The 27,163-nt window shown below is 41.1% G+C and overlaps 1 protein-coding gene across 2 annotated transcripts in view; it reads left to right on the forward strand.

Moving 5' to 3' along the window:
* FBXW7 (F-box and WD repeat domain containing 7) overlaps positions 1 to 27,163 on the forward strand; it is a 120,100-nt gene that overhangs the window by 18,943 nt on the left and 73,994 nt on the right. Inside the window, exon 1 of one of the 2 annotated variants that reach the window (XM_081875328.1) lies at positions 3,587 to 3,663. The exons of the other annotated variant lie outside the window; for it this stretch is intronic. The gene's annotated coding sequence lies outside the window, so the exon portion shown is untranslated. Of the gene's footprint in view, positions 1 to 3,586; positions 3,664 to 27,163 lie in introns of those variants that run through there. 2 annotated transcript variants of the gene reach the window in all.

A 27,163-nucleotide genomic window follows, 5' to 3' on the forward strand; every position in this document is an offset into this window, starting at 1 on the left:
GGTCTTCATGTGGACATACTGACTTAGTAAGGGACACGGGTGGCGCTGTGGTCTAAGCTACAGAGCCACTTGGGCTTGCCAATTGGAAGGTTGGCAGTTCGAATCTCTGTGACAGGGTGAACTCCCGTTGCTGTGTCCCAGCTTCTGAAAGCAAACCAGTGCAAGTAGATAAATAGGTACTGCTGTGGCAGGAAGGTAAATGGCATTTCCATGCATTCTGGCACTCGTCACGGTCCTCCGTGCACCAGTAGTAGTTTAGTCATGCTGGCCACACAACCTGGAAAGCTGTCTGTGGACAAACGCCGGCTCCCTTGGCCTGAAAAATGAGGGGAGCGCTGCACCCCATAGTCACCTTTGACTGGACTTAACCATCCAGGAGTCCTTTACCTTACCTTTACCTTAAGTCAGGATCCAATCATGTGAATGCATCCAGTATGTGTAAATGGCCTTTCAAAAAACTGAACTATTGTTTAGAACTTTGTTCAAATTAAGACACTTTCTTGAAATATCTAGCTAGGTATTATAGATAAATCTGCATGTGTCATTGAAGTTCTTCTGTATATTGGAATTCTTCCATGATTATATCTACCTAAACAGTCACTTTGTTTACTTACTGGATGATTGCCCTGTATGTGGTCTGTCACTGGCTCCATCTTTATGCATCCTGAGAATCAATAGTACATTAAGGAAACTGACATGAGATGAGTGGGGGAGCACATAAATAATGAATAACAACCTTTACTGCTAGTGTTTCATTCCTGTTAAAGGCAGTACAAGTTTCCCTGAATTATCTATGCATTTCATATCACATGCTAATTCGAAATGATTATACCCGCCTTTAACTAATTATAATCAAAAGCTTTTTCTTTGTTTGACTATATCAAATTCCCTACTATAAGAAAAATAAAGCTTAAATTAGATCTATTGTGATCAAAATGAGAGCATTGTTCTATGCTGCTCGCTACTTTGAGTAAGGGGTAATTTCCAGGTCAGTTTCCTTGGAAGGGAGAGGATTCTGACACTTAAATGTTTCTGTAATAACTTAAAAATATGCAGGATGAGCAGGTGGGCAGACCCATACCAATCCCACGGCAACAGCAGCAGCTCTGAGATCCAAAAACATAGAACTGCTTTAGTCTTCTCTGGCCAAAAACAAATTAGTCATTTAGGACCCCACCCTGTATGGACTTCAGATATCTTCCACTCTGTGGGTGAGGGAAAACAAGCTATACTGATGGGGCAATAGTGGTAATTGTGATGAATAACAGATGCGTCTTTAAACGAGCAGTCTATCTAAAAACTTTGTAAAAGATGGCTATTTGTTTGCTTGGCACAACAGTATGGCATAGCTGTAATCATCTTTATTAGAACTCTGCCTCTTGAGATTCATTGAAAGGGAGATGGAGGAGGAGCAGAAGGAGGACAGGAAGTCTTACTTGGTTCTGTGAGATGTTTCATCTTGAGATGCAATTTTATACTAGGAAAGACATCGGGAAATTATTAGGGTAAGGTTGCTCGGTGCACTCTAATACTGTATGTATTAATTTTTTTTCATCCTGTGATTCCCTATCTTGCATATTGGTGGCAAGCAAACATACATCAGCAATAACACTTCCTTTATGAGCTCAGAAATGTGACTAGGCAAGACGGCAGCTGATTTTTAGAAGTTGTCTCATTTCAGGCCGTCTGAGAGATTTCACCTGATATTACTTTACATTTTCCCTATAATGTTTTTTTCCTGATGAATAGCTGTGTAGAATCAGCGCAGGAAGAGCAAAGTCCTTTGCAATACCAGCTCAATTGCATCTGCAGATGAGGATTTAAAATTCTATGCAGCAGACAGTACCTCCAGCAGGCGAGTAAAAGGTTACTGCATTATTTGCTTGTTTGCATGCAGAGTCTTTCTCCACAAAGGCTTTTTATTCAATTTGCATTGGTTGCTTGAATTTTAATATTACTGGAAAATGATTTAATAGAAATGTGAATATCGAAAGGGCAGAACAAGGTTGAAGGAAGAGGCAGTACTGTCTCAATATAGCTGTAAACCAGGGCTGGAGGAAGAGGGGAGGAGACAGAGCAAATATAGCTTTTGATGCAGAGCGAAAACAAGAAGTTTTGCTTGAATATGTGCGCTTAAGCTGCTGTCATGCCACTTGCTTTTTCTTAACCATTTGATAAAAAGGATTTTATAGACAACTGCTGATAGCTCTATCAATGTAAGTGACAATTATTTCAAGGCAGATTATCCTGTAATCAGGTTGAGCATCTGTGTTAACGTGAGCTCTCTCTCTCTCTCTTTTCAAATACTCAAATACTCTAGTGCATGCTGCAGTAAGACAGATAAATGCACTGCTCTTAATAGCTGAAAGACCAGCATGTCATCTACTGATATATAGCACTTGCAATTAGTACTGCTTTGGAAGCATCTGCAAGCTTTTTATGTTTTATATTTGTTTGGGGTTTTTTTTTTTACATTGAGGATCAATTAAACAAGGGAAATTGGAAATACAGCAGTGTTATTGAGGAAAAGTTATTTTATTTAAATATTGAAACATTAACTTTGGGAGACAAAGACAAGGCAAATGATTTTATCCCCCGCCCCCATAACCCCCATTTGTCTGAATCAATTTGCAAACTTTCCCCCTCTGAGGTAGCTATCCAATAAGTTAATTCCATGTTTCCTTTACTAAAACCCTTTGCCTGTTATGTTTTCTATTGCTTTGGCTCTGTTTTTAGCTGAAATTTGTTCCCCGTTCTGTTACTTGTTGGGTTGGTATGTATAAGTTTGTAATGGTGTTAGCCTTTTCTCCAGAGTTGTATTTTCATAAGACAGCTTTCTGCACTTTGCTCTTAGGTTTGTTAGGCTGAAGTGGGGTGTATATTTAAAATAGGGAAAATGGCAAAGTTTGGCAGTAAAGAAAATACATTAATCTAAGTGAAATTGGCAGGTACCCTGAACGTTAGAGTCTTAAAAGGTCGGGAGCTCTGACTGGCAAATCAGATTCCAGCCAGTAATCTCTACACTGTTGTTACTCTCAGCAATGCAGCAACAGTACTTTTTCAGATATTGAACGGATCTTGAATAGTGATCATGTGAACACAGAGGGGTGTGGCTATTTTCTGTTGGCTGTTGGAAGACTGCGTGTTCAAAGTGGGAACAGGTTGGATAGAGGCTATCAAAGCAGACCTGAAGTGCTACAGAGAAACAAACTGTAGTCAGTGTGCAGTGTCTGTTACTTTAAGTTCATGGCTTTCTTGCAAAACAGTGGAGAGCATCAAAGCAGCTTGTCTTGCGAAAGTGTAGCTGGAAAGAGGCACTTTAAGACTGCGAGCTTTGCTTGGCAATAAAGACAGTGACTACTAGCATTAGCTTCGGAAAAAAACACCATTGTTTTATTTTTATCAGTATTAATTTTTGCCAGGGCGCTGCAGAATGAGGCGGTCGGCCAATTTTGATTGTGTGTGGGCCAGTACCAGTACTGATTTCTTAAGGAATAAACTCATCTGATGAGCAAGTCAATGTGTGGCTGTGGCTGCAGCATTATTTCTTCTTTAATGAAGAGGCTGGGCCGTTCGACCTGCTGTTCCGATCTCCTATCTTGCAGCCATACATCAGACCAGTTGCAGAGACTATCCATCGAATGTCCCAATCAGCCAAAGAAGGTAACTATACAGCTTTATTAAAAATATTTCCTTTAAAATAGATGCAATGTGGACCTAAAATAAGACACATTTTAAAATGTTTTTAGGTTTTTTTTTGACCTTGCAGCAGCTATCCAATATCATTTTGCCATCATCAGGTTGTGTAGCAATAGAAATGTGCTGCAGTAATTGATTTTGTAATAGGATCAGGTGATTTACTGGCTGCACTGACAACCACTTGCTTGCTCTGAATTGTGGAACACTCTAATGGATGTTTGTGACTGCAGCTTGGAGTTGCTCTAAAAGTGCTGGATGTTCAGAAACAGTTTCTCGTTTGAATAAGAACTGCTTAACTTCTTCCCACGCCAGTGCTCCTGCATTTATAAAATAAGTATGTTTCTGCTCAAATTACAGTAGTATTTTCCAGTTTTGTGACCTGTGATGTTTCAATATAATGTGCAATTGTGAAGTAATTGAAGAACATGACTGATATATGCAAACCATATATATGGTTTTACTTTTGTAATTTTGCACTCTCTTCCCATTCTACAAGTTGATACATAGTACAACTAACTTCCCTATGCATACATATATCAAATTTAGTAGATCTGAAGAGTCTGCCTGATCTAGATATCTCTCGGAGCACCAGAAACACAGCCCCATTCTTCTGTGCTTACAGATCAAAACTTGTATCTAAAGAGCTGCTTTGGGTACACTCAGAGGTGTGGATCAGCCCAATGGAATGTCTTGCTGCTTTCCTTTGAGTAGCAGACCCCTATGCTATATTGCAAAGGATTGTCATGTGGCATGGCAACCTGATGTTGTTTTTTTTAAAATGACCAAACCTCCTCAATGGGTGAAACTAGGTGAGCGGTTATTAGGATCCAAGCCACACAGCGCTTAGAGGATGACCTGACCATGGACAAATACTTTGCAGGATGTGGCCTGTTGTTCCCCAGTACAAGGGCTGCACTTGTCAGATTGCTCTGGTAGTTTGCATTCATATTCTCCAGTCTCAAGAAGAGCCATTTTCCTGGTAGTTTGTTGTCTCCCCACACCCCTTGAAGTTTGGTTAAAGCTGCAGGATCAGATCAACACTTGTCAGTGGCACTGTTTATTATGTAAATTACTTTTACTAGTGATCAAGATATAAATTGACTTCAAGGATGTGGTCCAGAAAGGCCCTTGAGGCATGCAAATGGTTGAATGCATACACTGAGGTTTGTTTCCCTGTGTGTTTATTGAAGCTGTTCATTGTCCTGTTTCAGGGCACTTCTGAACTCGCTACAAGTTTTGTTGTTGCCTTGTCTGGCAGAATTGGTGGCTGCCTTAGAAATGAAAGGGTTAGACCATGGGTAGGCAAACTAAGGCCCGGGGGCCGGATCCTGCCCAATCGCCTTCTAAATCTGGCCCACGGACGGTCTGGGAATCAGCGTGATTTTACATGAGTAGAATGTGCCCTTTTATTTAAAACGCAACTCTGGGTTATTTCTGGGGCACAGGAAATCGTTCACCCCCCCCCCCCAATATAGTCAGGCCCCCCACAAGGTCTGAGGGACAGTGGACCAGCCCCCTGCTGAAAAAGTTTTCTGACCCCTGGCTTAAACACCCTGAAGTGTGTGGGTGGAACTCAGCTTTTTGGACTAGGGCCCAAATCACATGGTCATATATTGTGATAATTTTAATTCCTTCATTGCAGGGGATGGACTAGATGACTCTTGGGTAACTCCCAACCCTAAAATTCTGTGATTCTATGTTATCATCCAGTGCTTGGTACAGAAATATAAGACTGAATTCTATTCAGGGACAGGTAACTTGATACTGAATACTTAGCCCAGGGCAGTCCAAATTTTCATACCAAGTGGGCTGCAGGGTGCAGGCATCACACTGCCCCCCTGCAGAGAGGAGGAAAGGAGGGAGGAAACTAAGCCAAAATTTGATCCCCTTCCAGTTCTCCTGCTGTTTTCCCAAGGCTGGCTAAGCAAGGCTCTAGGCGCTGGCAGGGTCCTAGATTCCTCCCACCACCTTCCCAAGACTGCTAAAGTGCTAACTACTAAGCTTTGGGAAGTAGGTAGGAGGGCTCTAGTGCCCTGTCGGAGACCTCATGCCTCCTTCCCAAAGTCCAGTGGCTCACTTACCTGGCTTTGGGAAGATGACACCCTCCCCGCCCCCAGCTTGGAGGGTCATATGTTGGTTAATTATCCAAGGGCCTGGGAGAAGAGGAATGTTTTTGCTTGGTGTCTAAGGATATGTAAGGATATGTAAGGTGCAAGGTGAGCCGCCCTGGAGAGAGCATTCCACAGTTAAAACTTTGTACCTCCAAATGAGAAATATTGAAATCGTGGAGCAAAATCCAATGTTGTGTGAATACTTTTCTGTTTGCATACCGAACCGCCTCTCACTAAATTTGCTGTGAAGAGTGGTTCCTCCCTCCTTTCCTGCCTTCCAGGTTTTGGGGGCTGTATCTGTAAAGGAGAGGAAAAGACAGTGAAGCCCCATTGTGTGAATGTACAGTGGTACCTCAGGTTAAGTACTTAATTCGTTCCGGAGGTCCGTTCTTAACCTGAAACTGTTCTTAACCTGAAGCACCACTTTAGCTAATGGGGCCTCCTGCTGCCACGGGGCCCCGAGCACGATTTCTGTTCTCATCCTGAAGCAAAGTTCTTAACCCGAGGTAATATTTGTGGGTTAGCGGAGTCTGTAACCTGAAGCATATGTAACCTGAGGTACCACCGTATGTGCTATTCGCACATGAACGCCATTAGATTTCATGGTAACATGAATTTTTCTTCCATCAATAGTGGGACATCGTAAGTTCTCTATGATATTGAAAGCAGAATTGTTTCATGTTAACCTTTATTATACCATTTGACTTTCATTTCATAATGGATTTTTTATTTTTAGAGTTCCATGAATCAAATATTTAATTGTTACAAAAATGTATTGATTCACTTATCCAGTGTTAAAATGTTTGATTGATTAATTGAATTGGTTTATGCTTTCAGGCTGTTCATTTTCATAAGATACATAGTTTATATTTACTATTTTGCTAAATGTACTTTTTATTCCTTATAACAATGAGTTATTTAGGCAACAGACAAAAACATTCCTCAGTAACCAGGTTTGGGGCTGATTAAACAATCAATGGTCTTTTAAATACCGTATTTTTCGGCCCATAGGGCGCACAGGCCCATAGGACGCACTTAGTTTTTTGGGGGGAAATAAAGGGGAAAAATTATTTCCCCCCCCCAGCCCCCAGAACAGGCAGCTCTTCACAAGCTGTGGGAGAGCTGCGGAAAGCCCGAAGCCTGGGGGGCGCTGAGCTCTGCGTGCCCCCAGGCTTCGGGGTGCAGGCAGCTTTCTGCAAGCCGTGGGAGAGCTGCGCGACTTCGCGCAGCTCTCCCATGGCTTGCGGATAGCTTCCTGAAGCCTGCATTCACCCCATAGGACGCACACACATTTCCCCTTCATTTTTGGAGGGGAAAAAGTGCGTCCTATAGGGTGAAAAATACGGTATGTTTGTGGGAGGGGGTTTGTTGGTTGTTGTTATGATATGTATGTTGTGTTTTCATCTAGTATTTTTATTCTGTAAACCACCCTGTGTTCTTTGGATGAAGGGGGGTATACAAATTTAATAAATGATAGTCATAGTTATAAAATCCATTAATTTTTAAGAGGAACTATTATATTTCATTGTTATGAATGAATAAAAATTGCAGTCTTTTTAGATTATTTGCACAATTGAATGTCTTAAGAAAGCAATTCTTACTTTTCTTTTTGTATGATTGGGGATGAATTTTGGAGTGTTAAGTTAGTTCAGTGTGGGGGGAATACATCCAGACCTCTTTTGTTTGTACCTTTCCTAGCCTTGAGATAACTGGTTTGTATAAACAGTTCTGTAGTCAGGCCTTGGAAAACATGTAGGTGGCATTTACAACCCAAGCAGTGCATTCTAACTAGTGTCCAAGCATATGCAACAAAAGAAAAAAGGTTATTTTTTAAAAATAATCTGATTCATGCATTTCTCTTTCCCAGTGTTATGCTGCATGCTACTGACTTCCCCTTTGTTGAACTTCATATTTGGGTAAAATTTTGAATATAGGTTTTCCTCATCCCAGGTCAACTTGTTACCTATTGCACAAGCCCTTTGTAATACTCATTTTAATTATCACTGCAACAAGGGGAGGGTGCTCTTGTACTCATATCCTGCTTGTGGGTTCTCACAAGCATCTAGTTGGCCACTGTAAGAATAGGATGTTGGACCAGATGGGTCTTCTTATGTTCTTATTTGAAGGAGCAAATATCCCCAAGGCAATTGGATGTACATAACATATATTCCATCTAGAGAGAGGTGTTCTTGGTGGTTGCCCCTCAATGATAGAATTCCTTGGACAAGAGCTCAAACTAGACTTAAGTTATTTGTACGTGGGTCCCATTGAAATGAATGAGAAAAGTTAGTCATGACTTGGTTCCTATTTATCAGGCTTCCTCAAACTCAGCCTGCCAGATGTTTTTGGCCTACAACTCCCATGATTCCTAGCTAGCAGGACTAGTGTTCAGGGATGTTGGGAATTGTAGTCTCAAAACATCTGGAGGGCTGAGTTTGAAGAAGCCTGCTATTAATCAATAGGACTTAGATGTAACTATGTAAGCTGCAGTCTTATGTACACTTGCATGGGAGTAAGGTTCATTTAACTCAATGGAACTTAATTATGAGTTGACATGTATAGGATTGTACTGTTCGTCTGAAATCAGCCTACTAATTTCAAGCCTGTGCATCTTTCAGAAGCATATAAGGTCTATCCTTATCATCTGGCTACCCGACTTAGGATCTTTTTGCTCTTTTCAAAGAAATGAGCATCTGTTAGGAATCCAGCTATAAATAATTTAGAATACTTAGTGTACTTTAATTTTATTAGTCTTTTGTACATTTTGGTAGAGCAGAAAATGAAAAAAGAAGATTAAAATTATTTTCACTTGTCCTAAAAGTAGACATTCATTTATTTAAATTGTGTGGGTTTTGCTCATTGTATTACTTAGGGAAAGCAGTTTAATGTGTTGAGAATGTTTAGGGTAGTAATTTCCAAGTTCTGCATGAGATAACTGCTAATAAATTGTGAGCCGAAATCCCTTACCCCACAGATGAATTGACTTTGGTGTATGTGTACGTGATTCACAGCTCTAGCCTTTTCTTCTAGTCAATCTTCTGAGAAGAGGGAATTCTTCCATATGTCCTCATTGATGTGATTAAGCTGTTTTACTTCTGATGCACACATAGAAAAAGTTTCTGGTCTCAGAAAAGCTTGGCCAGAACTCTCATAGGAAAAAGGGGAAAGCTGCTTTAGCACACTTAGCATAAAGAAAACTTTTTGAGATGTAAGAGAAACATGTCTTTATTTTTAACTTGGTGTGGGGGGGGGGCGGGGAGGAATGTGCTTTAGTTAGCTAGGTAACATTGGTTTGGGATTACCACTAGATAATCGCTAGAAAGCTCTGCTGTTGAAAGGGAATTTGTCACATTTTGATAAATAGTTTATTGAGAAACAAGCTGTTTTATGAGATAAAAGAGCAACAATATTTTGTTTCTCTGATGAAGCTACAGTATCAATAAATGTGCCTTCTTATTTTTTTAAAGGTTACAGTTAATACTGTAGACATTTTACTGATGCTCAGATTTCTGTTTCCTACAATCTCCAAAATTTACTAAACTGCCATACTATATTCATAGTGAATAAATGCTAATGACATCATCACAGTGATGTCATATGTTCACACACACACACACACACACACACACACTATACTAAACACACTGCACAATATATGTAAATATATTGTACCTATATGCTAACGTCGCCCAGCTAATGTCTTCAGAGAATTTGCCCTCTGACTTAAGTTGGTACCTCATTCCTGATATAACTTGCCTTTGACTGCTCTCCCTCTCTCATTGACATATTTCAGCCCACTCAATGGATATGGCGATCCTTGATTGTCATGTAAATGTTCAACAGTCTTGAGATCCTAAATCATTGAGTAATAATCAGTCTTTTGTCTGGTTCATTATATTTTCTGCAGAATTCCTCATCATATTTAAAATAAGTTTCATTAAATATTGTGTTGTGCTTTAAGATGGTGTACATGTAGCTGGCTGGTTGATACCATGTTTCAGCTCTAAATCAGTGCCCTGGTCCTTTGATCTAGTTGTGTATAGCTTTGATTTTGAACAGCCTATTCTGTTCTGTTTATATCTAATTTGCAGTCAAACCTAATTTATGTAAGTTTCTCTGAGGAATGATTAAGCATTTAAATTATCAGACATGTGTTAAAGGAAATATTGTCTCTATTCAGCCATATGGGAATTGTGAGGAGACGTGGTTAACTGAGAAAACAGACCACTGGAAAAATTGTCTTCCAAGTCAGTGATGATATTTGGCATTTGTTTCATATACTGTAGTGCAGTTCAAGTTTTCAGAGTACTTCACATACAGTAAGCCTTCAACTTACACAGGGGTTACATTCCGGGGATCACGTTTAAAGCCAAAGTTACGTATAATCAAAACACATTGGGTTCAATGGCAAGTGGGATTTCCAAAGTAATTTCCTTGGAATTACACTTCCTTTTAGTTTTTTTTTTATTTGTTTATTGCCACTTGTGTAAAGCTGAATGCACACAAGTTAAATATGCATAAACTGCAGACTTAATGTACCGTATTTTTCTCTCTATTGGATGCACCGGACCACAAGACGCACCTAGTTTTTAGAGGGGGAAATCAAGTAAAGAAATATTATTTCCGCCCCCAGCCCCAAAGAGCAACGGATAGGCTGCGTGCAGCCTGTCCACTTCTCCCAGAGCTTCTCGGGGCTGCGAGGGAAGCCCGGGTTCCCCCCCCCCCAGCCCCAAAGAGCAAAGACAGCGAGCGGGATCCATCCCGCTGGCTGTCTTGGCTTCTGCCATAGCTGCGCAACCTCTCCAGCCAGGAGCTAAACCTCTCCAGCGCGGCTAAAGAAGCAGCCAAGGCAGTGAGCACGATCCATCCCACTCGCTGCCTTGGCTTCCTCTTTAGCCTTGCGCAGCGGGATGGAACGCGCACGCTGTCCACCGGGGCTGGACTAGATGACTCCTGGGGTTCCCTTCCAACCCTGCACTTCTATGACCTCGGAAGGTGTTGGGGGTCTCCACCACTGGAGGCTTTTAAGCAGCGGTTGGGGGACTTTCTGCCTGGCGTTCTTTAGCTGTGATTCCTACATTGTGAGGGGGCTGGGCTAGATGACCCTCGGGTGGCCCTCCCAACTCTATACAGTCCTACAATTCTGCAGCAGGAGATCCACAGCCACTTCACGCAATGCCCACTCCCAATTTTCATTGGAGAGACGTGTGGCTTCAGTGTCTAGGTAGGTACCCCCCTACCTGACCCTCTTCCCCCACCCCACTTAAGCCAAGGGAATTCCTGCCCAGAGAAGCTCCCAGGTGAGGCAAGGGTTAAGATCTACCTCTGGTAAATGGCTTTGTATCCCCCCTCTTTCCCTTTTCTCTTCTTCTTCTATGCTATTTCCTTCTTTTGTGTTTTGTTTAATCTGTTTTTATTGTATACTAAAGTAAAAGCTGCAAAGTTTCCTTTTTTATAATATCCCCGCCTCCAAACTAAAACGTTAATCTAGATAAAAACACTGATCCAGAGGAAAATAAGGGGGTGGAGAAAGGACAAAAAAAGAAAAAGAGGTAGAGATAGAGAGATTTTTTAAAAGTTGGCTTCTTTAGCCTTGCGCAGCCTCCCGCGCCTGGAGAGTCTGCGCAAGGCTAAAGAGGAAGCCAAGGAAGCGAGTGGGATGGATCGCACTCATTGCCTTGGCTTCCTCTTTAGCTTTGCGCAGCCTCCCCCGGCTGGAGAGATTGCACAAGGCTTTTCTACGAGGAGGGAGAAGGGACTGACTGGCCGCGTCAGTCCCTTCTCCCTCCTGGGGAAAAGCCCGCAAGAGCTGCGCGAAACTTGTGTGCGGCTCTTGGGGGCTTTTCCTGCCTGCCTCCCCCTTGCATTCGCTCCATAGGACGCACAGACTTTCCCCCTTAGTTTTTAAGACAGAAAAAGAGCGTCCTATGGAGCGAAAAATACGGTATATTATCTTGGTAATCTTTACAACAGGCCTCCAAGGTCAGTAGTATTTATTCTGTATTATGAAACGATTGGTAGTTGAGAGGGCTGGGATAGAATGGGGCCACTTTCTGTAACATGAATATGGCTACCTCCAGTGGCGTAGCGTGGGTTGTCAGCACCCGGGGCAAGGCAAGTAATTTGCGCCCCCTAACCCTGGATTTGCGCCCCCTAACCCTATCCCTAACCCTAACCCCCAGATGTTGCGCCCGGTGCGGCCGGCCCCCCCTGCACCCCCCACGCTACGCCACTGGCTACCTCACTAGACAACAGCAAACGTTTGTCTTCCATCTGCCCTTTTAACATGTGCTATATCTATATCTAATTTATACATATACACTTGCATACGTGGAGAGAGATATCAGTTGTCCCATGTGACACCATCCTTTGTACTGTTTAACTGAGCCAGTTTCAAGGCTCTTTTGCTGATATTCAAAGCCCAGAACAACTTGGGACAAGGGGGCTTTCAGGACAGCCTGAGCCCTTGTCGATCACTGAGATCACCTGCAGGAGTGTTAGTTGCCTCCCTGTGTTAAAGGCTTGATTGACCTCAACCAGAAGCTGGACATTAGTGTTGCCTGTCCTATGTTGTGGAACACTCTTCAGCAGATTCATCAGGCATGACTTTCAGGCGTGTTTCGAAGACACCCCCCCCCCCCATTTTTTTGCTGACAGGCCTTTGTGAATTTGTGGCAAGATTATTCTAAAAATAGGATAGGAACAGTTTACTTTTGTTGATTCCTTGGCCCTGTAACTCTTATATTGATAAGCTTTGGATATATTCTTTTTATATGTGCTCCTCTTCTGGCCATTTTTCAAATACAGTGGTACCTCAGGTTACATACACTTCAGGTTACATATACTTCAGGTTACAGACTCTGCTAACCCAGAAATAGTACCTCAGGTTAAGAACTTTGCTTCAGGATTGGAACAGAAATCATGTGGCGGTTGCGCGGCAGCAGAGAGAGGCCCCATTAGCTAAAGTGGTGCTTCAGGTTAAGAACAATTTCAGGTTAAGAATGGACCTCTGGAACGAATTAAGTACGTAACCAGAGGTACCACTGTATTTTTAATTTCTTTGTTAGGGTATTTCTCACAGTTCTCTTAAATTGTATCTACTCACATGCTTTAAAATGCAGCGTTCTAGTAGAGCATTCACTGCAATCCAATTCTCTTGTGTAATAGTAGATTTTAATGAGATTTTGTATTGTTCCTGCCTCTTCCTAATGCTTCTCCAAAATTCCCAAATGTGGTGTTAGGGTCTAATGATTTATTATAGTTTATTAATTATTTTTTTCTGGCACATTTGGATTCTGTAACAACAACCATTGATTCTGCTTCATACTAATTATCAGGGAAAAGCAGATAAGCACTTTTCCTGGTATCAGTACATTTCTCATAGCACAGAAAAACTTATAAACTCCTCTGTCTAATGAGAGCATGGTTAACAGTAGTAGAGAGACTAGTAGTTATTCCTTCAAAATGAAAGTTTTCCTTGTGTCTTGACTGAGAGTTCTCAAAATCTGATTTCGGCCTCCCTAAAGAATGTCTGGCAGTTGCTATGGAAGGCATAAATAACTCTCCTTCATTACACTGTATATCCCCCAACCCCTGTGGGAATGAAAGTGGATTTACTCTTAACACAATGTGAGCAACATAGTTTGAACTCTTCAAAATTTCTGTGTTTCAATGAATTGTTGAAGTTAAAGTTGCAGCATAGCTTCCCTAACCTAGTACTCTCCAGATGTTTTACACCATAGCTCTCATAATTCCTGACTATAGACGAGGGGTAGGCAACCTAAGGCCCGTGGGCCAGATGCGGCTCAATCGCCTTCTCAGTCTGGTCCACAGGCGGTCCAGGAATCAGCGTGTTTTGACATGAGTAGAATGTGTCCTTTTATTTAAAATGCATCTCTGGGTTATTTGTGGGGCCTGCCTGGTGTTTTTACCTGAGTAGAATGTGTGCTTTTATTTAAAATTAATCTCTGGGTTATTTGTGGGGTATAGGAATTCGTTCACCCCCCAAAAAAAAATATAGTCTGGCCCACCACATGGTCTGAGGGATGGTGGACCGGCCCACGGCTGAAACAGGTTGCTGACCTCTGCTATAGACCATGCTGGTTGGGGCTGATGAGAGTTGTAGCCCAAACATTTGAAGGACACTGGATTGGAAAAGCAACAACAAAGGAAGAAGAGTCCCCAAATGTCTGCACCCATCTCTTGCTCAAGGCCGTTCCTTGCTCTTTCGTAAAATGAAATATTGTTGTTTGGTGGGATACTTGACTTAGTTCCCATCTACCAGATGGACAAGCAATGGAAAAAGGATCTCTGGGGACTTAATGCCACATGCCACTAATGACTTAATTAGAATAGTGTCATTGGTTAATTAACAGGTATGTGGAGGTTGGATGAGGGAATGATAGTCATTGCCAGCACTCTGAGGACGGAGAAGAAGTTTAAGCTTTCCCTCTCTGGTTGTGATCCTAGTAAAAACAAAACAAAAACTTAGGTTGATGTCAGTAGGAGCTTTTGGGAAGATTTCCTCCCCTGAGATTGTGATTGGGGTGGGAAGGCTTGAACCTTCTCTCGTGTGTGGTGGTGCTGATGACTATCTGCCCCCTCATTTTTAATTTGAAAAAAAAGTGCTAGTTAATATGAACAGCTGTCTGCCCACTTATGTGCGACCGACTTGCGTGTGACCATGTTTATGCACGATGCTGGGAAATAATTAAATAATTAAATCCAAACCCAGAAATGGCAGGAGAGTCCTTGTGGCTCACGAGGAGACCCTCATTGGAGCCCAGTGAGGCCACCAGTGAGGGTGAAGGAAGCCCCAAAGAGACCGGAGGCACAGTGGGGGTTTGTTTATGTTGTTCAGCCTCCACGCCTAACAGCTGATGTCTGGGGAAGCGCAGCAGCCACTTTCCCATGCGTCCTCCAGCTTAAAATATAAAAGGTTGTTGTTGTTTAGTCGTTTAGTCGTGTCCGACTCTTTGTGATCCCATGGACCAGAGCATGCCAGGCACTTCTGTCTTCCACTGCCTCCCGCAGTTTGGTCAAACTCATTCTGGTAGCTTCAAGAACACCATCCAACCATCTCGTCCTCAGTCGTCCCCTTCTCCTTGTGCCCTCCATCTTTCCCAACATCAGGGTCTTTTCCAGGGAGTCTTCTCTTCTCATGAGGTGGCCAAAGTATTGGAGCCTCAGCTTCAGGATCTGTCCTTCCAGTGAGCATTCATGGCTGATTTCCTTAAGAATGGATAGGTTTGATCTTCTTGCAGTCCATGGGACTCTCAAGAGTCTCCTCCAGCACCATAATTCAAAAGCATCAATTCTTTGGCGGTCAGCCTTCTTTATAGTCCAGCTCTCACTTCCATACATCACTACTGGGAAAACCAGTTGCAGAGGAAAAAATGGTTTGGGGAAAAAAGAGGTTTCACTACTGGGGAAAAAAGAGCAGCTTTTAAACTGTGTGAGTGTGTAAATATATATATATATATAGAGGGTGGAAAACAACAAAAACTGAGGAGGGCTGGATGGGCTACTAGTGTGATCCTCTTCTCAAGTTCTTATACTACTTCTGAAACTGGAGGCAGTACAGTAACTATTCATAACTGTAAGCTTCATGAATTTGTCCAATACCCTCTTCAAAGCCATCCATTATGGTGGCCATCACCTCATCCTTTGGAATCAAATCACAAAGTTTGACAATGTTCTATCTGAAGAAGTACATGTTTTTTTCCGTCCCAAATCTTTAACCATTCAGCTTCTTTGGATGTTTCTTGCTTCTAGTGTTATGAGGAGAAAAGCATACATCTATTTATTTTCTCCACTTCATGAATAGTTTTACACATGTCTTTCCCCAAAACTAAAAATCTCAAAAAGTTTAAATGTTTCCTCATAGGGAAGTTTATCCGACCTCATAATAATTTTGGTTACCATTTTCTGAAGTTTTTCAAGTTCTACTTTACTGTTTTTCCAATTCTGTTTTCCAAAACTTCTCTATCTCCTACTCTTTCCCATCATGGCTTTAATGTTGAACGATGAGTTAAAGTGCTTTCTTGACAATGTCATAATGTATACAAAATCATATTCCATTTGGATATTGCGTTTCAGCCGGAACAGCTATTATTCTTCACAATATCTTGTCACAGCAAAGGTTGGAGAGACAACCTATAGTTAGGTGTTGTTAACTGATGCATCAGCCAAATGGCTACATGTGATGGGCTGAAATCAAGCTTCTTCCTGACAACCTATAGTTTTTTGTGTTAGCTGAGTGATGTATTGAAGGTCACAAGTTCAGGTTGCTTCCTACAAAGGAGCACACCACATTTCTCTGGCAAATCCTAGTTTTTAGTTGTAATGGGAAGATCATGCTGCCAAAGCAATACAAGCTCTTGTTCTCATGCAAAAATCTTCCAAAACTGTGAGATTCAAAACATGTAGGAAATGAAAGTTTTAAAATTACCGGTATGTGTGGGGGTGAGGACTTCACCATAGGGGCTTATTTCCTTGATGAAAGGGTGTTCATGTGTCTATATTGTTTAATCTAGTGAGACGGGATTGAAGGGGAAGAGAAGGATTTTGTGATCCTTTTCCCCAGAACACAGAGGGAATCCAAGTGCATGTTGCCTCCCTTACTAGCTCATTTAATGCTGTTCTGGATTCCTCTCTCTTTCTCTCTCTCTGCTTTCTATCTGTTGGCCACTAAATTGTCTCTTTCCCATCTTCACCTATCTGTTACCTATAGCATCCATCTCATCTGAAGTCTCCTGCCCTAAGTGGGCACTTAACATTTTTGTCTCCTAATTTTGGGACTTTCCCATCATTGTACTGTGAGGACATGTTTAATTGTCACATGCTCATTTAATATTTTTCTAGATTGCTTTGCTTATTTTTTGGTAAAAAAGCAACTAATAAGTGCAAATAATAATAATAATAATAATAATAATAATAATAATAATAATAATAAATTGCCCTAGTTTATCACAGTCACCGGAGCTTGTGGTCTCAGCCACTGTTGAAGAGGTTAGGGCTGCTCTGGTGTGTGAGCATGTTTAAACTTTATAGTACTCTTTCTTTTTCTCCTTCCTGCCACCTTGATAGATGGGCATGGCCTAGAGTTACTTGAGTCCCCATGCTACTTCAATGCCAGACTCTGTTTAGGAAGCTAGTTTTGATTGATAATTTATTGATGCTCACTCGCATGATCACTGTATGATGGGGTGGGGGCAGCAAGAGTAATTTCCAAAATGCTGAAGTGATGGCGTTCTAATTGATTGATAGCAAAAAGGGGTTGTTTGCAAGTTTGCTTTCTTGGGTGGTGGAAGGATAATTGAAGTTACTCCCAAGTGGAAATGTGATCAATTACTCATCCTATAGTACAGTCTGTGTTAATGCTTATAATCTTGTTTACTAGCCCTCTGTAGAAACTTGAAACAACTTAACAGCACCAAAATAAAATAAATTTAATAAAAACAACACAGCAATACAGAACATTTGGTTCACAAAAAGAAGCAGTTTTAGCCTGGTCTGTGTGACGCACTAAGCCATGCTTTGGGTTCATGAGACTGCATTAACGTGCAAGTTCCTGGAGAAGTGCTCACCACTGCTTTGTTTCTGCCCATTTTTGCTGCCATGCTGCACTGAGCTAAAATTTGGCATAGCATGTTGGCCAAAATGGGACTCAAGGTTAAGCTCTTGCTTCACTAAATCTGAGCGGCAACTGAAGTTCGATCTTGGTCACAGCTCATGGTTGTTGAGGAAAGAGCCAATAGATACTTTTCGTGGTTTCCATTTTCTATGTTTCCTAATATTGTTGATGTTGAAAGTTAATAAAACAGCTTTCTTTCTGCTGTAGAACTTGCTGTAGAAATGAAATGCTGCTGAGGTAAAACAAAACTCAAGTTTTGTTTTTGTAAGGTAGTTTTAGGTTGGCAAAATGGATTGCTGCCTGCTTCTTTATATCATATAGAATAGGCATTCCTGTATGATAGCTCAAATATGCAGAGTATCTCTTATATTAGGGATGCGGGTGGCGCTGTGGGTTAAACAACTGAGCCCTAGGGCTTGCCGATCAGTAGGTCGGCGGTTCGAATCCCCGCAAGGGGCTGAGCTCCCGTTGCTCGGTCCCTGCTCCTGCCAACCTAGCAGTTCGAAAGCACGTCAAGCTGCAAGTAGATAAATAGGTACTGCTCCAGCAGGAAGGTTAACGGCGTTTCCGTGCACTGCTCTGGTCCGCCAGAAGCGGCTTAGTCATGCTGGCCACATGACCCGGAAGGTGTATGCCGGCTCCCTCGGCCAATAAAGTGAGATGAGCACTGCAACCCCAGAGTCGGTCATGACTGGACCTAATGGTCAGGGGTCCCTTTACCTTTACCTATCTCTTATATTATTATCATAGAATGATGGATTTTAAAATCATGGGGTAGTCATCCCAAACTAGCAGGGAAGCCAGCCTAGATAATTTTTCAAATATTAGGTTAAAAGCCTTATTTTTTTTCTACCATGAAAAGCACCTTGCATAAATACACGCTCATTGCTGGCTATTGAGATGGAGCTCTAGGACCGAAAAGGATTTCCAAAATTGGGAGAAGCACTACTTGGCATTCTTGGACTCCACCTTTAGAACCTGCCATAAACATAAACACTATATATCTATATGTGTATGTATATCTATGTTACATATCTATTTGAAACACTTTTGTTGAAATTGTCCTAGAGCTATATGGTGGCTGTCTTACGTTTGTAAGAAATGATGTTGCTCTTAGTCATGTTAATGGCTGAAGATATTGTTCTTGGACTCATTTCATCTTGCTCATTTGGAAAGTTTAAATCTCATTACATTAATAAATTAAATTGGTGGCATTTATGATAGTGTTCTTTTCCTTTGAGTGCATAGACCAATTTACCTTGAAACAGAAAGTAATCTTGTTAATTCTATGAAGCATCTATTCTTGCTGTTTCAGCTGTTACTAAATATAAGAATGATATACAGTCTTAAAGAACATTTATTCTTAGTGGTTCTCTTCCAAAGCTCTATACTAAGAATGTACTTTCCAGCTTTGAATTCTTCCCATTTCTGTCCCAGAATCTGCCTCATATTTCCTGTTTCTTGCCTCATTTTTTTTTACTGTTTTTGTGTGTGTGTCTCTGTTTGTTATTTTCTATTTCATATTATTACAGTTGAAGTCTGGAAAACTAACTTGATGGGAGAAAAGTTTAATCGAATTACACTGTTTAGTATCTCTCTGCTTTACTGATGTCCTCCCACAGTGGACTTTTATATGACTAGATGTATTTATATGACTAGATGTATATGACATGAACAGTATGGGTGATATCCAATATTAGTCGTCCTCAGAATAGACCCATTGAAATAAAAATCAAAATAGCTCAAGCTCATTCATTTTAATGGGCCTCCTCGGAAATTGCCTTGAACGGATATCACTCTCTGTTTGAATTCTTATATAGCTAAACAGCAATACCCATATCCAGGGGAAAGTATTAGTAGGTTTGCTGCGCAAAAAAAAAAAAAAAAAAAAAAAATTGAGGAAAGAGGTAACATGAAAATAGCCATGTAAGGATTGATGTGCTCAGTGGCAAGGAATGCTGCCTAACTGTTCAGGAGGGGGAAATGTGGAATAAAGTGGTTTACTTGGAAGAGGCTTTCTGATTTGAAATCCTGACAGGTTACAGGTCTATTTGCTGAAGTATGATGTCCAGATTAAATCACCACAATTCTATAGCAGTAATTCATAATGCATTACAGAACAAAATACTTTGATAACATAACATTTACTTGTTAATTTAATATTATTTATCACTAGAAGGCAAATAGTTGTAGGCATCCATCTGTCTTGAGAGACAATGGAGTGTGCCTCCGGGGGTGAAGTCAAACCGCTGGGGAATCGCTGTGCCTCCTTGCCTGCTTTTACTGCAGAGCAAAACTTGTAATGGCTGCCTCCCACATTATTATTATTATTATTACTTGCTGCGTTAGCAGCACTGAAGTGACCTGTCTTCACATGCTGGGGAAGTCCCTAACTCATCAAGGGTTTGAGACCCATTGGCTACCCTCTCCTGTGGGAAGTGCTACAGTGGGTCAGTGAGCTGTGAAAGACTTACTGTATGTACAACAGGAATGGGCAGAAGGCAGATTGGGATCTGCTGGTAGGTTTCTGAGCGATTTGCAGTTGTTCCGAAAGGATTCTGATTCCCGATTGTTTAACAGTAGACATAAAAGAGCCTCTTTATTGTTGCTAAATTAGACTGCTTAGGTGAAGAAAGTTTGGGGTGATGGGGGAGAGAGAAACCAGGAGCTGATTTTTTGTGAGATAGGACTTTGAACTCAGTTCTGGTACTGAAAATAATTTCCTGAGCTGAGCTTGGTACTCTTAAAATTAATTAGGCTCACACTTGGCTTGGATCCATTGGATCTGCCTATAGGATAGGTATGAGGAAGTGGAGTTGGGAGTCCAGCAGCATCTGGAGGAAAACAGGTTCCCATAGGATTTTAAAGTTCCTGTTCTGGTTTGACGTTCTTTATCCCTCCGGTGCAGGTGAAGGTAGTTGATTGATGAAGAACTAGCAAACATTTTCCCTAGAAAATTTCATGTGGTGAACAAATTGATTAAAAGAATCAAAGTGAATAGTAGAAATGGACATCCATATGCTAGAGATACATAGAAGTGCCACATCCTCTTCTTAATTGCATGCAAAGCAAGTGGAGTTGGTCTTTTCAGTTGTACTGCATGCTGCTACTAATCTTAACTGCTCATATCTGGTTGTACAGGTTTATGTTGGCAGCTGCCTGGGCGGTGTGTACCTTATTTCCGCTGTCTCAACCCAATCTCTCTCTCTCTCTGCCAATTTCTGTGCCTTGTGATTCATCTTCTAAAATTATGAATTTTAATAAAAAATGAAATATATTCCACATCCAGCCCAGTCGTATTTAACTCTCACATAATGGCTAATATGTCAAATACTCACTTCAATTCACCCATATAATATGGGGCATATTAAAACTGACTTGGATTACAGGGTTGTGGTAAGGATTACAACTAGATATTGCATGTGAAGTTTGTTAGACATTTGAAAGTGCAATATTGCAAGTATTCTTTAGTAAATCAATACTGTAGTAGCTAAGAGTGACCACCTTGTAATTATCTTAGGCTTCTTTGGAAAGGGGCAGTTCTTAATTCAGTTCATATTTTCCCCCAGTTAACTGTAGTTAATTCTCAGTAGAAGGTAACCTTTTATTCATGTTGCAAATCTAGGAGATAATGCATAATAAAGGATGTTACATGTTGCAGCAGAATTCCGGTAGACTTCATCTGTGCTGCCTTCCTTCCCACCCCTTTATGATGGTATATACATTTCTTCTCCTGCAATTCTGAACACACAGAATTCACAGAAGGACCTCAGCTGTGTGTAACCCTAGTAGCTTCCCTGACATCACATACACACGGGGAAGGTAGTGATTTTTTAAAAATATAGACCCTTAATTCAAAGAGTTATTGTCATAGCTAGCTATAATTAAGAGGGAGAGAGATTACACTTAGTAGATGTAGCATTCAGCTTTTTGCCAGACATAAATCCAAATTATGGAACTTTTTTTTGGGGGGGCAGAGTTTTAGACCCGTCTCTTTTATCAACCCATCTTTTATGGGCCATCTTTTTTATGGGCTAGAAGAAGGAAACCTGACATAGTTTTAATAATTTTCTGCTTAGATTCCTCTCCACCACCCCCAGGATTACTTTTCAGCCCCCCCCCCCCCGTAAGTGCTATGTTTGCTTTACCAGCTTCACATATAAGCACTGGCCTAGAAGCAGCCAGTAATTTAATGTAGGCTGGTAGAGTAGGCATTGGAAGGGCCTTGCCTTCTCCGCACCCAGCATGGAAGCCAAGTGAGTTGTTAGAGAAGAGAAGCCCCCTCCTCTATGCCTGCAATAGAAATGCAAATCTCTGTCTCTCTGCCAGCCCCACAACATTCCGATATAAAATAAAAATAAAATCACAGGCCAGTAACCCTTGTGGCCTTATTTACAAGTCTGAACTCTTTGAGAACTGAAGCTACTGCATTCTTTCATTCCGTCAGAGTCCTTTCCTGTTGGATTCCTCCTTATTTTTACTTGCTTTTAACTTTCTTGCACTCCAATCCCCAGAGTTTTTGTGTAGTTTCAGAACTTTGGAAGGGGCAGTATTTTATTTAAGAATACTTTCACTTGCTTTCCAGAATAAAAGCTATATTAGTCTGTTGAACTCTCTCTTAAAAAAAGCCAAACATCAATTCTCTGTATATTTATTTGAAAGCAACCTCATTCATCTTCTGAATAGGTAGCCATAGGATTTGGAATTGCAATCCAAGGTAGCCATAGTGCGGTTATTTTTAATAAAAGTTATCAGTGAATGTATGTTGTGAGTTTCTTTAATGCATTTATAGTTTCAAATACATAAAATTGTCTGGTAGAATGTAAAAGAAAGCATGATACTATTGAATATGGAATTCCCCTTCTGCTGCAAGCTGTTGTTCTTTGTTATTTCAAGGACCTGGTACTCGAAGAACATCATGATTTTATTGGCATCTTTTGACATCAGACTTATCATTGAATAAGAAATACTGTGCAGTTACAAGGCTGGAATGTTGTGCCTTAAGATTATGTGTTTCTTATATTAATTAAAAAGAATAAGAAGTTTGAGTCTGGATCGTTGTCCTGTGGGTACTTCTGTGCTCCCATTATCCAGGAGCTCAGTGAAGTGCTCCCCACTTGCAAGCTGGCACTCCTGGAGGAGAAAGACAAATAGATTGTTATATGGGGGGCGTGCAGACTTGCTTTTCATTGTAAATAAATGGGCTGCCCATGGAGGAAAGTGTCTGAAATTGGTGCTGCGTACAGTTCTAAAATGAACTGTTCTCACATTTTTTTATCCAAGGAAAAAATCCATTTTTTATTTTATTCAATAAAATCCAACTAGTTTTTTAAGTTTAATATTATTTTGTTTGCCTTATAATTGTATTTCCCGTAGTAAAGGTAAAGGGACCCCGACCGTTAGTTCAGTTGCGGACGACTCTGGGGTTGCGGCGCTCATCTCACTTTATTGGCTGAGGGAGCCAGCGTGCAGCTTCTGGGTCATGTGGCCAGCATGACTAAGCCGCTTCTGGCGAACCAGAGCAGCGCACAGAAACGCTGTTTACCTTCCCACCGGAGCAGTACCTATTTATCTACTTGCACTTTGACGTGCTTTCGAACGGCTAGGTTGGCAGGAGCAGGGACAGAGCAACGGGAGCTCACCCCGTCATGGGGATTCGAACCGCCGACCTTCTGATCGGCAAGCCCTAGGCTCTGTGGTTTAACCCACAGCACCACCCGTGTCCCTTTTCCTGTAGTAAATTAGTAGAAATACAAGTTTTACGCAGGTAAGGTTTTAAAAGTGTCTTCTAGTTCCTGGGTTAATTAGGAATGTCAAATCATATAACAGTAAATGCCCAACTCCCAGGTGAAGCCAGTCCTAGACCTCTATAGCACATGGAAGAGCTAAGAACCCTCCTCTGGAAGATCTCGGTGATTGAACCAGGATATAAGGCAGTCCTGAAGGTATGCTGGACTCAAGGTGTTCAGAACTTTGTATATTAACACAAGAACCTTGAACCTGACCCAGTGAGCCAGGGTGCCTGCTTTAGCAGAGATGTTGCCTGCTGTTGGCCATTTGCTCCCATCAGCAGTCTGTCTGCTTCATTCTGCAGTAGAGGGTGTAGCTTCCACGTTATGTGTATACATTTCATTTGTAGAGCACTTAAGTGCGAACAAGATGAAAACTGGAATTTTTATAATAAATGTTAAGCAAAGGTTATATCAACATGAGTTGACTTCCAAGGTGGATGTCCCCTGTGGAGCAGATTTTGAGGATTTGGTGACGGTGGGCTTCAGAGGTGGCGAGAAGACAGGGAACTCTCCTTGCACAAGCAGAAGTGTCTTCTGCTTGCCTAGTAACAGCTTTGGTCGCAACCTCAACCCTCCAACTCGAAGACCATTCTTCAATGTAATATTTTTGTCAGCACCCGTTTCCCATTTATATCAATGGCTTTTGAGTATACTGTGTTTTATCTCAGTTGCAGTTGATGATGGATTTTTTTCCTGTTAAACCTTTGGGATCAGCACTGAAACATTTTCATGAGAAGATATGGATGTTTTATGTAATAAAGAGCAAATAATATCCCTGCTTGAAAATACTGAAACAGGTTGTCTGTACCTGTCCCCTTGATCACTTTTTAATGGGATACCGCAGTACAGTGGTACCTCGGGTTAAGAACTTAATTTGTTCCAGAGGTCCATTCTTAACCTGAAACTGTTCTTAACCTGAAGCACCACTTTAGCTAATGGGGCTCCTGCTGACGCTGCGCCGCCGGAACACGATTTCTGTTCTCATCCTGAAGCAAAGTTCTTAACCCGAGGTACTATTTCTGGGTTAGCGGAGTCTGTAACCTGAAGCGTCTGTAACCTGAAGCATCAGTAACCCGAGGTACCACTGTATTTGAAAAATGTACTGTTTGAGATCAAATTTGAAAGTCTGAATAGGTTAGAATTATAGGAATTAGAAAAAATCTAATAAAAATGGAAAAGACAGCTTTTATTATTAAAAAGCAATAATAAACTAAGTCAGTAGAGACATATCTGAACTTGATAGCCAATTTCTAAAATATGAGGTATTGATTTGATACATCTACCGTCGTACTGCTATCATAGACTAGTTAGAGAGATCCAGTACTCCTTGTCCTGCACATGTTGTCTTCATAATAAATCTATCAGGACCCTGAGGATCAGTTCACCCCCTACACTGCTGGAATATGCAGCTGTCCCATACATTGAACCTGGAAGCTTGGCATTATGACTGCCGCGCTGTAACCAGCTGAGCTATCCTACCTGCCTTATGTATACTAATTTCTTAGCTTCAGTTTATAATTTTAAAAACTTTTATGAAGTGACAAAATAAATTGCTGGTGCACGTTTCTCAGCAGATGATCCTAATGGCATGCTGTGCTTTTCAACAAATTTTGTCGACAAGTAACTTTTTCCGTTTCGCTTTTAGCATGGTTAACTTGTTCTACAGAGAAGAGGCTGCCCTCTAGTGGATCAACATGGAAATTCACTTAACATATTTTCTTTTTCAGCCTCCCAACATAACCATATTTGACAATACTGTACTTCTAATCAATGTTGCGATCTGAGTATGTTTTATGTTTAAACTTCACTGTTCCAATACCGTTGTGTGGGCCTGGTGTTTGTGTGTGAGAGAGCTTTCCCATAGCCAAAGGTGCTTCTTCATAGGAGATGGGATGATACCTAGCAAGGTAATGATGGTAATGTACCTTAAAGTAAAGGTAAAGGACCCCTGACAGTTAGGTCCAGTCGTGAATGACTCTGGGGTTGTGGCACTCAACTCGCTTTACTGGCCGAAGGAGCCGACGTTTGTCCGCAGACAGTTTTTCCGGGTCATGTGGCCAGCATGACTAAGCCGCTTCTGGCAAACCAGAGCAGCACACGGAAATGCCGTTTACCTTCCCGCCACAGTGGTACCTATTTATCTACTTGCATTTTGACGTGCTTTTGAATTGCTAGGTTGGCAGGAGCAGGGACCGAGCAACGGGAGCTCACCCCGTCATGGGGATTCGAATCGCCAACCTTCTGATCGGCAAGCCCTAGGCTCAGTGGTTTAGACCTCAGTCCCACCCACATACCTTAGAATGTTCCTCATAGATTGGCATGCTAGCTGTGTAATCCTTACAGCAGCCCCTTTAGAGTAGATTTGGGGATGATGCTACTGTTGTAGGGGTATGTGTTCTGACCAAGGCTGAGAGAAGTAGGTTTTCTAAGGCCACCCAGTGAACTTGGGACTGAGATGAGAGCTGAACTGGGAGTTTCTAGGTTAGGCTCTCAGCCACTACCCATTATGTTTTATCATCTATGATATTTTTATAAGGAAGGGATGTTGTAAACCAATTAATTGCTTAATTTATCGGTGATCTTCCAATTGTGTTAGTCCTGTTATATATAAAGAACTGATCAGTTAGTTCCACATGTCCCAAAGTCTTTTTGATTTTTGTTTCTTGAACAGCTTCTCCTCCAGAGGCTTTATAGGATCTCTGAAATGGAAGGGAATTGCAAAAGCAGTTTGTGGTATCGTATGGGGAATTAAGTAGATAAGTAGAAGCCCTTACACTAGTTTAAAAATACTTGTTCGGATTATGACCAGAATTCCTTGTAGTTATTCCAAAAGCTGCATACTTAGCCAATAAAAATTATAGCTGCTATTTCATTACTGCTAGTGATATTGGTTAGTCTAAATTATACCTTTGATATAATTTGATAGTAATCACTCACTTAATGACTAAGCACAGTTCAAGCCATTTATGTAGCAAATGTGTATATTTATCTGCTTATACTACACAAAACCACATGCTTCTGAGAAATATGTATGTCTGCCATTGCTATTTTTATACGTAGAACTGTGTTTCTTCTGGCACAGTGTATTAAATGAAATCTGTGTGAAGTAGATAGTGAATCATCAAAAATATATGGGTTACAAATAGCATTGGAAATCAATTTTATAGAAATTTTAATTTGAAACTAATCAAATATGTTTCTCAGTCATTGAGTCTTTTTTGAAAAAAGTGGGTGCAGGTTTCTCACAAGTAATACGGTATGTTTTGTATAGGTATCATACATGAAATCATGGCCTATGTTATGTTATATGTTTGGGGTAAAAATAAAAGAATGTCTCCATCATCGTATCACTTCACACGACTTACAGTCAACATGCTACAGCATGTTTTTTATGATGTTTAAATACACGGTATGCTTCCTTTTTAAAATGACATGGTTTAATTTTAAAAGTAATATTTATACCAATTCCATTACACAGATATTTGGAATGAATTTGTATTTAGCTGAGACTTCTGCATATATAAACATTTTAAAAAGTGCAATCTCTACGCACCTCAGAGGCTTTGTTGCTCTGATCATAATCAGAGCTCTGTTTCTGCCCACCAGCTGACCTAAGATCAGTGCTATGAAGGTAGACAGGAAGGGCAGCTCCTTTGTGCCCAGCATCTGGGTTCTTCACCATAACCTCCAGGTGTATGCTGTTTGTATATAATACTTTAAATGGGTACATGCATCAAATAGAATAACTCCTGCATATCCTTAAGTCCTTAAGGACTTCACACTGGGTAGTCCACCTCTGCTGCTACAGCAGCCTTTGGTTCCAGCAGGGTGGCCGAGGTACTTTGGAAGACTTTTTCTGCTAGCATGCTGGCCTCCCTCAGTATTACCAGCTGTGCCTTTTCCTGGACCGCATTGGCTTGATCGCA

Source organism: Podarcis erhardii (genome assembly GCF_964252035.2).
Source record: "Podarcis erhardii genome assembly, chromosome: 9".
In the NCBI taxonomy this organism is placed as follows: domain Eukaryota; kingdom Metazoa; phylum Chordata; class Lepidosauria; order Squamata; family Lacertidae; genus Podarcis; species Podarcis erhardii.